The sequence below is a fragment of the Vulpes lagopus genome, chromosome 9 (genome assembly GCF_018345385.1).
Source record: "Vulpes lagopus strain Blue_001 chromosome 9, ASM1834538v1, whole genome shotgun sequence".
Lineage (NCBI taxonomy): Eukaryota > Metazoa > Chordata > Mammalia > Carnivora > Canidae > Vulpes > Vulpes lagopus.
The window spans coordinates 78,194,135-78,205,621 of NC_054832.1; the positions used below are offsets into that span (position 1 = coordinate 78,194,135).

At 34.8% G+C, this 11,487-nt stretch overlaps 1 pseudogene; it reads right to left on the reverse strand.

Moving 5' to 3' along the window:
- Positions 1-6,453: 6,453 nt before the first annotated feature.
- Positions 6,454-7,061, reverse strand: LOC121498639 (annotated as a pseudogene).
- Positions 7,062-11,487: the final 4,426 nt, after the last annotated feature.

Genomic DNA, 11,487 nt, shown 5'->3' on the forward strand with positions numbered 1-11,487 from the left:
AGTGCAAGAAAATCCCAGCTAACCCATCTCTCTCATACTCAGGTGTTAGAGAAAGTGCCTAGTCCTGATCTCTCGGATTTGTTGTGAGTCAGACAGTAGTCCACTACATCCCCAAACTGTAGGGATAAGTCCCTAGTGGTCTTATTTTCTTTCTAGACTTCAAATGAAAAGAAAAAAGGAAAGAAAAAAAAAAAAAGAACAGAATGCCTTATTCTCCTTCCTGATGGGCAGGAGAGGAGACTTAGGTATAGATTATCTCTTTAAGCAAAGAGATATTTTCAAAGAATAGACCCTCAGTGCTACTCCCTACCACTTTATATCTTCCTTTTGGGTTTTATAGCCCGTGAAATGGTTTCTGTCCTATTACTTTGAAATTTCTGCCTTGTGGTCTTAAACCTCCCTTTGAGCTTTCATATTCTTTTGAATTTTTGGTATCTAAGTCTCTGCTTTCCATTAATATCTTCTTATAATGTATTCATATTGAGAAATTTCTCTGAAAAAGGCAACCATGTTTCTTCTAGCATGTTCTCACACTTAATTTCAGAAGTGATTCTTTGTCATTGTAAAGGAATCCTTTACAACTGTTTTAGAGTAAAGAAACTTTGCAATTTGCTGGGTTCTAATAATTCAGGTGTTAGAAATCTAAGACTTTTGGATATAGTATTCACCTTGTGACTAGAACTTTCTGAAATTCAGGGAGTTCTCTTGCAGCTAACCTGTGGCGTTTTCACTTCCTATAGGAGCTAATAGTTGACCATATCTGTGCACTTTGCAGTTACACCAATCATTGCTTCGAACAAAAAACACAAAGAGTTATTAAGAACCAAGTGCTAGCAATGTAACGCCACAGTGCTAGGATTTGCTTAGATTTTTTTTAATTGAAATCCACTTCCTAAACTTGAAGAGATTTTATTATAATGGTGGAGGGAGAGAAATAGAAACAGATAATTTGCAGCAAAAGGTGTTAAGTGCTATAACAGAAATAGGAACAGAATCATATGAAAGTGAAAGAAATGGAGAAACTCAGTGTATGGCAAAGGGAAAGCAGTATGTTACTAGACTGAGGAAGGAAGGGAAACCACTCCAGTCAGATGGGAAATAATCTAATTCTGTGATTATTCTAAATACATTCGAAAGAGAAAATGTATCCAAAATATTTGTCAATTGATTCAACAAACACAGGTCTTCTTTTCGTACTGATATTTCCCTTGAAGCATCTGATATTCTTTGAATTTACTATGTGGTTTTGTATGTTGAACTATTTGCAGTGCACTCTTGCATCCTAACTCTGTTATCTTGTAGCTTTAGATTTCCATATTTACTTCCACAATCACTGAAGGGCTATGGATTTGTTCTTCTCATTAGTAAGCGCTGCTTACTTGATAATTAGATATCAGCACTAGCCATGTACACAAAAGCATTTTTCTGCTCTAAAAATGATAGAATTATAATCACAATTTCCCCAGAAACAAATAAAAAAAAATCTAGGTTCTGAAGTTAACTATAATTAATTCATTATATATATTATTAAAATTTATATATTTATGAATATATACAAAAATAAAATATATATAGATATATACATTTACATATACATGTACAAATATAGGTATATGTCCACATATACAAATATATGTGTATCTACACGTATATAAAACATATATTTTATAATATATAATGCACATTATATTATAATATAAAATGAATGATTAGATCATAAGTTTGGTAAGGATAACTCTTCATTTATGAAAGATCAGACATCGATCATAGCTCCTATTTGTAATCATTAATCTTCTAATAATACACATTTTTATCCTCAAAGTGTTGAATGTTTTTAAGAGGCAATTTGAATTATGGTTGCAAAGGGATAAAAACCAAAATATTTAAAGCTGGAGACCATGATTTGATACATGAACTTCAGAAAACTAAGATTTATAGAGCATATGATTGCATCTAAATGAATTGCAATATTGATGAAAGGAAGCAAAGACATCAGTTGTACAAGATATAAAATATGTCCTAGTACTAAATCACCATTTCTTGGCCTTGCATTTATTGTCATAGGTCATTTTTACATATTGTTTTAGAGAAAAATTTATGTCATGTCCACAGTGAGGCATATTCAATACTCATTTACTCATTTAGCAAATATTTATTGAACAGTGTGCCAGGTAATGGAAGTAAAATATGAATAGAAATGGCCTACCCTTTAATAATGTTTAGTGCAGGGTACTCAAATACTCACTTTATTAAACATTAAAACTGCTCCTACACATTAACTATAAAAAATTGAGGAACACACAGGAAGAGCTGGCTCTTTGCTCCAGCATATGTTAGAAAAGGAGGGGCTTTAGACACTTTTTCTTGAAATGCCTTGCGAAGAATGGTACTTGATCACAGACAAATGAGTTTACTCAAGACTAGAAAAGTTAAGGGGAAATACAGTTATGTCAGGTACAAGCAGATAGATATTATTGAGAGCTTTTTACGTGTTTGCATTTTTCATAAAAGCTAGTGGTAATTTCTGTGAAGCAGAATGTAGAGTTATGTTTTTAGAATTTAGAAGAAAAACTGAAAAGGAAACTTGGAATCTTCCTATTAAGGTTTTTTTCTACAATGATTAGCTACTTAATGGAGAAATGTTAGACAACGGAGACTTCTTCAAGAACTTTAGGTAAGATAACAACATGGAATTATCTCACATCTCTCTGGGGGAGAAGATGAGGTAAGCAGGAGTGGGAAGGGGGTTGGGGAGGCAAGACAAGAGATAAGAAAATAAGTTAGGATGCTGACTTCATAATTCTATGGGGTTCTCCAATTGTACATGGCAAGGAGAAGGGAGGAGGAAGAGCCATTTATATTGAACATAAAATGAACCGTGGAAAATATGAATTATTTACATATACAACCTTGAATTTTGGTTGCAAATGTTTACTTGTATATGTTTATGTACTTTTATGTACCAAGTTTCAAGTTTACTTATGGATTGGTATTATACAATTTCACTGACTCCTGTTTTCTACCCTAAATATTTAGTTGATGTTTGGTCCCCTGAGAATTATAACACTTCTAATGAGGGTTGTTTCAGCTCCATGGGCTTTGAGAGTCATTTTATCATGCTTAAACACAGTTGGTTTGGGCTTTTTAATCTGCCTGTCATTTACTACGTGTAATCAAATGTCCTCTGCTTCCCCCGTCCCCCAAAAGCTCTTGACCTTTCCAACATCACTTCATATATGAAAAAGTATGAGAGAGGAGAAAAGAATACAAAAAGACAGCTGTCTGAAACAATTGAAGTTAAAAGACCTGAAAAATGCTCATAGTCACCATCTGCACCCTACTTTCCATTGCTCCTCAGGACGGCCTCCTCTCCAAGTAACATGCCGATCAGTTGTTCTGCTGCCTGGAGGGCAGCTGGGAGAGGTTCCAAGACCATATCCTGGCATAGCATAAAGAGTGTTGTGATCCATTAGTGATGGGCATGGGGCTGAGGAACGTGATGCGGAAGTTATCAATTATTCTGGAGAAACATGGCTCTTCTAAAGCATGAATAAAATGTTTGCCAAGGGAAGGGGGCTATGTTTATGGAAGATCTAAATATGCTTTGTACAATATGGAAGCGATTAGCCACACATGCGTTTGAACACTTGCAGTACGGCTAATCTCCACTGAGATGTGCTATAAATATAAGATACACACTGCAGAGTGACCTACGTATATCATCTAACAGTACTCCATTTAGGTTGTTTGTTATTTTATGGTTGATTTTGAGAGTTCTTTATTTATTCTAAAAATGAGTCCCTTGTAAAATTTGTAATTTCACAGTACCTTCTCAGGGTCTAATTTGTCTTTTCATCTTTTTAAGAGTCTTCTGTAGATCAAATATTTGAATTGCATGAATTTTTGTTTATTAAATGTTTTTGCTTTATGTACTTTATGTTTTTTTGTCAAGCCTAAGAACTTTTCACCAGGCCATACATGCTTGGTACCACAGATTTTTCCTGTTATCTTCTAAAGTGCTATAGTTTTACATTTATGTATAAATCTATAAACAACTTTAATTTTCTCCTTTTAATTTGTGAAGTTTATATCATCTCCTTTAAAAAAAAAAAACTTATGGATATTCAATTACACCAGCACCATTTGTTGAAAAGGTTAGCTTCCTCTATTAAATTGCTTTTAAAAAGTTATTTGACTATGTTGCATGGGGCTATTTTGGGGCTCTCTATTTAGTTCCATTAAGTGTTTGGTAGAATTCAAACTCAGTAGAATGAAGCCATTTGGCCTTGGGTTTTTTGTTGTTGTTGTTGAGAGATTTTTGATACTTATTCAATCTCCATACTGGTTATAGATTTATTAAGATTTTTTGTTTCATTGTGATTCAATCTTGGTAGTTTGTGCATTTCAAAACTGTTCATTTTACATAAGTTATCCATTTCATTGGCCTACAATTGTACATAGTCCTTTATCTTTGCAAAACTATTTGTAATTTTGTTTCTTCCAACTCTTTTTTTTTTAAGAAATAAGGCTTCAATTTTCTTTTAATTTTTATTTATTTATGATAGTCACACACAGAGAGAGGGGCAGAGACACAGGCAGAGGGAGAAGCAGGCTCCATGCACTGGGAGCCCGACGTGGGACTCGATCCCGGGTCTCCAGGATCGCGCCCTGGGCCAAAGGCAGGCGCCAAACCTCTGCGCCATCCAGGGATCCCCTTCCAACTCTTTTTAAACTTGTTTTTCTCTTCTCTCTTTTTCCCTTGGTCATTCTAGATAAAGGTTCCTCAATTTTGGTAGTGCTTTCAAAGAATTAACTCTTGGTTTGCTTTTTTTTGTTGTTTTTTGTTTTGTTTTGTTTTGTTTTTCTGTTTTTGCTTCATTTAGCTCTGATCTCATCTTTATTATTTCCTTCATTCAGTTGGCTTTCTGTTTAGCTTTTTCTTATTCATATAGTCTCATAAGGTATTAAGTTAGGTTGTTGATTTGAGATCTTTAAAATTTAAGCTAAGCTTTGTATAATTTTCCACCACAGCACAAATAGGGTATCTCAGTGCAGTTCATCAAGGGTGGAATCTAAGTTCCCCACTTGGTCTTTGTTGGTATGGCTGGAGCTGCAGCTTTTCTCTGGTGTTTGTCCAGACCAGTTTGGTTATTGTCTAAGTTTTATGCCTTTTGAGGTTGCCCCATTCCTTGTCCTTTGACTAGAGAGAGTAAAGGACATTTTTATCTGTGCCTGTTAGTGTTTTCACATTGATGGCTTCTCAGAACTCAGTCTGAGAAGTATGAAAGAACAGAAAAAAAACAGGGAACTCTCCGTCATGTCATTTTCAAGTCCTGTATTTTCTATACTTTTCAGTATCTGTTTATATGTGTTTTATATAGAATGTCCCGGTGTTTCAGCTATATTTAATGGGAGAAATAAGGAAAGTATTTCTACTCAATCATCCAATATTTACTTTCCGAAATAGTTTTTAAAAACAGCATATTTAATGAATTGTTAATTTAAATGATTTTATTAGTGCTTTTATTTCAGAACTGTTTTATTTTTTCCAACATACATTACTAACTTTATTTTTAATGATGACCAACCATGTAGCTTTTAAAATTTGTTTACAAAATTTTCTTTATAAACACCACAATTCTCAAAATCATTGTTTATTTTATAAAAAGGTTTTTAGGTTTCAATCAAGGCCAATAACAGGGTTAATTTTGTAGATTTATTTTGTATATAGAATTACTGGCTTATATGTTAACATTTTATTCCATTATCATGAATTTTCAGAATTATGGGACTAATTTCTTATGCCTATTTGAAATTATGTTCAAATTTGCTCCTTGAGGTTCAATTTTATGACTTTTTAAATAAACTCCAGTAGGAATAATCTGAAAGCAGGAAACTGTACTATAAAAAAAAAATCAATAGCAATTTCTTTCATATTCTGTTACTCTAAATACAAATTTAATGCATTGGTGAAGAATAGAAAATTTAGCTACTTAATTTAATTTTTAATTATTACAAAAGAAATACCTGTGTAAGGAAAAAATATTGGCCTACTCTCCCTATTTTCACACATTCAGACTGTGAATTGATTCACTGGACTTTGTACTGTGCTCCTTGTGCATGCTTCAGCTGTGTTGGCCCTCACATTTTAAATTACAGATACCAAAGAAGTTGGCTTTGTTACGAGAACTTGCCGTCTATGGGAAGTATGTAATGATATTCTAGCAACCTCAGCAAAACACTATTTATTTTTTCAAAAATTTTTCCTTTTGGTCACCTGGGTGGCTCAGTCCATTAAGCATCTGACTTCAGTCAAAGGACAATTCATCTGAATTCAGGTTATGATATTAGGGTCCTGGGATGGAGCTAGCCTCAGGCTCCTTACTCAGCATGAAGTCGGTTTTTCCCTTTCCCCCTCCTATTTCCCCTATTGGCGTGCACATTCTTGCTCTATCAATATAAATTTTTAAAAACTTCCCCAATATCCAAAATTGTTTTAATAATAAGGCAGGATCTGTGGTTAGTTTTTGTACTGGCTCTGGAGCCTCGGTGGCACTGGAACTTCTAGCCCTTGGATTGCAAGTGGAGTTTGTTGTGGCTATATGGGATTCTTGGGGCCTTACTGAAATTCCTGTATACTTCTCAGCGCCTGTCTGGACCAGAGACCAAGATAGTACCACAGTTCTTGAGAGAGTCTAGGGCCACCTGGTTGAAGGTGAGGCTCTTGCCCCAACATTGAGGATGTAACTCCAGGCATGGCTATTCCTGCGCAGCGGACACACCTTCAGTTTGGGCACCTCCTGTGCATTATGCACATCATAAGTTATAGTACCTACAGCAACAGCTATTTTGTTTTCCCAGTCAGGCAGCTTCATCTTCTGGATCATCCAGGATTGGGGCTGAGGAAGTGGGTTGGTGCAACTCATGAACAACCACTTCAACACAAGTTGGCTAAAGGTGGTGTAGGCTAATGGGGAAAGAAACCTGTGCAAATTGACCCACAGTCTCAGGTAGATGTCCTGGCACTTGGGCTCCTCCTTATGGTGGATGCTGACTCCCATGATGGAACCTCCTTGTCAGCCAGGTCTGGAAAGAGAACCAAAAAGTTTTCACGTTTTCATGAAGATATTTTTGAAAAGTATTGGTAAATAATTTCAAGAATTTTTCAATTTGAATTTGCCTCATGTTTTTTCATGATTAGGCAGGGGCTATGAAAAACTGGGAAGGCATGCCACAAAGGTGAAGCATCTTTTCCTTTTAGTACTTCCAGGTGCGTGACATCAACATAACTTATTTTAGTTATGTTAAACGTAAACCCTTGTTTGACATGGTGTCTTCCTGGTTTCTCCATTGTAAAGTTAGTATATTTTCTCCTTTTCAAAACCCTATTTCTTGGAAGTGAGCCCCTATTTCCAGCCACACTCAAGGCAGGTGGATTAAGGCCCACATTCTGAAGAGGGAAATATCAGAGAATTTATGGGATTATATTAGAACATCAGAACAAATAATGTATTACTTTATTTGTGGGAGATATTTTTATGCTACCCAGCTATTGTTTTTCTACTTAAAGTTTTCCCCGCCAATTTTAGTATTTCTTAGTGGAACTTGGCAGCAGCATGATGGTTTTCCAATAGTGATTTTCTGCTTCTCTTTGTCCTTCCAAAGTTAATATTTAAAACTCTCCTGTAAGGAAAAGTTGTCCTTTCTCCCTCATTAATTTATTCAATCATTTCCTTATATCAGTATGGAGTCTTGCATATTTATTTTACACATTTAGGTTATAATTTAATACTATCATTATTTATTTTGTTGCTCAAATTCTTACAACTTTGGCCACTGGGAGCTCTTTCACATTGGCTGCTGTGTCCTTTTGAACTGGATTCTTCTCTTGCTTTTTTTTTTTTAAAGCATCACCTTACTATCTTACACTACAACCTGCTCCAGGCACATCTTGTATTTTGTCCCTTCCCAGGTTTACAATCTGCATTTCTCCAAGGATCTCTCTTTAGTTTAATCCAGGAGTGGCTTTGGAATAATAAGAGCTGGGTTCTAGGAGTTTTCATTGTTACTAGGGTCTTACTTTTTCTAGGCCTACTCAGTAAGGAAGCTAGAAATATAAGTATGTATACTGCTTACTTATTTGTTCAATACTGTAAAGTAGCGTCAGAATTTATCAAGTAGAGTACACTCCTTATGCACAAATTTTTGTCTTCAGTCTTACATATCTAGTAAAAAATACCAACATTCTGGTTGATTTTTAAAAAGTTTCAGAGAGTAATGTTCTGTTTGTGATGTACGGTTGTATGGGACTTGACATGAATGACTGTATATGCATCACCTCAGTACCACTCAGTTCCCTAAAAAGTCCCTTGCATATCATTGTCACCAAGCACTCCAATGTTCCTGAATCTCTTACATCCTTATTTCATATTTCTTATTCCTGAAGAAATACCTTCTTATAGAATATCTCTGTTGACAATCAATGCTCTCAAATTTTGCTTGAGAGATGGTTTCTGGAAAACTGTCTCTTGTAATTCTGATCTTTCTTCCTCTGTAAATAATAATTATGCTGGTAATGTTCGCCCCTCAGCTTTCCTTCAAGGTTTTCTTTTGGTCTTTAATTTGGGGAAGTTTAAATCTAACATGCTATATGGGCAGTGTTTGTTTATTTTATATTTATTATCCTACTTGTTGTTTTCTGAACTTCTGTGATTTGGTGCCTGCCACTGATTTGCATTTTTTCTGAGCCATTTCTTTTACTGTTATCTATTTCTTATACTTTATTTTCTGCCTTTTTTTCCAGCTAGGAATCTAATTTGTTAAACTATTGATATTTTCCCACAGTTCTTGAGTTCTTTGTTGAATTTTTTGACTTCTTTTTTCCTTTCCATTTCATTTTGTAAAATTTCTATTAACCTGTTTCTAAGTTCACTGATAATTTCCTCAACTATGTAGACTTCTGATAAGCTTATCAAAGGCATTCTTCGGTATTTCTGTGGTTTAAAAAAAATCTGAAATTTCCATTTATATAATTCTTAGAGTTTCCATATATCTGCTGAAGTGATTTACATTTGATCTTATATACTTTCTACTCTCTCCATTGGAGAATTTGGCATATTAATAATATTTAAAATCAATTTTATGTTAGTTTCACTATCTGTATGTTACTTAATTTTGATTCTAAAGATTAGTTTGTCTTCAGAAAAAAAAATTTTGCCTTTTGTTATGCCTCATTATTTTTGGTTGAAAATCATATGTATACATGAAAGTAAATACAGAAGTATGTTTGTTTATGACTTTCCTTCTGTTAAGACTTTAAAGTGGGGATTTGTGTTGATATTGTCAGTAGCTGGACTGTGATTGAGGTTTATTATTGTTTTAGTAACCCTCAGAGTACTAGAGCCTTCAAGTTGCTCTTTTGATATCTTTTGTTTATGGAGTGAGTTAATTTGCTAAAGGATTTTACTCAGTGTTTGCTCCCTGCTTGTCTTTGGGACTCTTCACTAGGTTGTGGATCTTTCTTTCACACTGCTCCCCAGGGAAAATATACCCTTAGTAGCTATGCTTTTTCTTGTACTTATTAGTGTAGTGGTGGGGAATTAAGCCTGTGTCTTTTAAAATTTATTTAAAATTTCTAGACCAATCTTCTAACTGGCTTACATGGCATTCAGCAACATATCCACCAAGTATGTTGAGTTGTATTTCCCCCTGCAGGCACCAACATCTCTCCACATTACCTGTTATTTGTTTGCCCTGCAACCTAATCTTTGGACAAATTACTGTTTGCATGTTAATGCAGCTTTTTTCTTATTGTAAGAGTGGGAACTATATTCTTACCAGAGTTTTATATCTCTGAGATAAAACTTGAAGTCCACTAAGACAACTATTTTTATTATGTCAAATACTGCACATGCTTTCTTTTGCCTAAAGATGTGTCTGTCTCCTTTAATTTTATTGATCTTAGTCAATGATACTGATATGCATTCAGTCATTTTAGCCTGGAAACCTAAAGTTGCATTTGACTACTTTCTGTCTGTATCTTTCATCCCTACATTCAAAATATTGCTAATACTTGATAATTCATTTACAGAAAATATATTTCTACTTTCTATTTCCAGTGTTTAAAGTTGTGTTTATATGATGTCTTTCCCAAATTTTTGTAGGGTCTACTATTCCTTCCAGTGGTGTCTCCACACAACTACCCATTGTCCATCAAGCTGCTAATGAAGCTTTTCAAAATCAGATTTTGGTTATACTACATTCATGTTTGTTTTTAAACCTAATTATTACCTCTTATGTTTCTAACGCAGAACACAAAGCCATAGTTGACACTAATGAGAGTGGCTAAGAATTAGCAGAGACTCATCAATGGACTAAATCTGTGCCCTCTGATCTTTTCCTTCTGATGGTTGATGATCCAGATACCTGACCAGCCTGGACCAGTAACAGTCTTCCTAATGAGATCAAGAAATACTGATAGAGAAAGGATGAAGTTCTGGGAATTATATCATCTTAATATAGAATGACACTTTGTCAGAATAAAAGGGAATACTATTATTACTTTAGGATGAAATTATAAACTAACCAAATTGAGACAGTCTCAGGCCAATCTTACTCTAATACCAGTATAGTTGAGAGAGAGGCCCACAAATCCATGCTACCATTACCCTGTCCTTTGGAATGTTTCTATGTTCACTTCCTCTGCAGTTTTCTGGGTTACCCAACTGAGCTTTCAATTTTTTTAAGTTTAATTTTTGTTTCTATGTTTCTTCTTGTTTTTTCTTCAGCTAGCCAAATCATCCAGTTTTATTCCATGTTTGAGGTTCTTGTTTTGCTAATATGAAGGTACCATGGTCCTCTGTTAGATCTGGAAATAAACCTTAGTATCACTAGTTCCTCCTTACAAAGATTGGAGATTTTCCTGTACCAAAGCTCTTTTTCTTTTTGTTTGTTTGTTTGTTTGTTTTGTTTTGTTCTGTTTCATTTTTAAAGATTTTATTTGTTTATTCATGAGAGACACAGAGAAGGCAGAGACATAGGCAGAGGGAGAAGCAGGTTTCCCACAGGGATCCTGATGCCAGACTTGATTCTGGATTCTAGGATCATGCTCTGAGCCAAAGGCAGACACTTCAACCCCTGATCCACCCAGGCATCCCAAAGCTTATGACTGATATCCTGCTATTTATAAAATCATCTCTCACATAGATTGCACTCATGATCATAATCCTCACTAGTGTTCTAGAAAATTGTTGAAGATTATTAAACATGCTAATTGATGAATTTTTGTCTGGCATGATTTATCTGGCAGAGTCCCAGCAGGACCCAAAAGACACTCTAGGCTGGGATTAAAAGATAATTTAATGAAATTTTACTATAAGAGTGTAGGAAAAGTTTATTGAATTAATATCTTATCTGTGGACGAACTACAGCAGGAATTTATTATTTCCCTGTACTTGAAGGGCAACGAAAGGAAATGGCATTATTGAT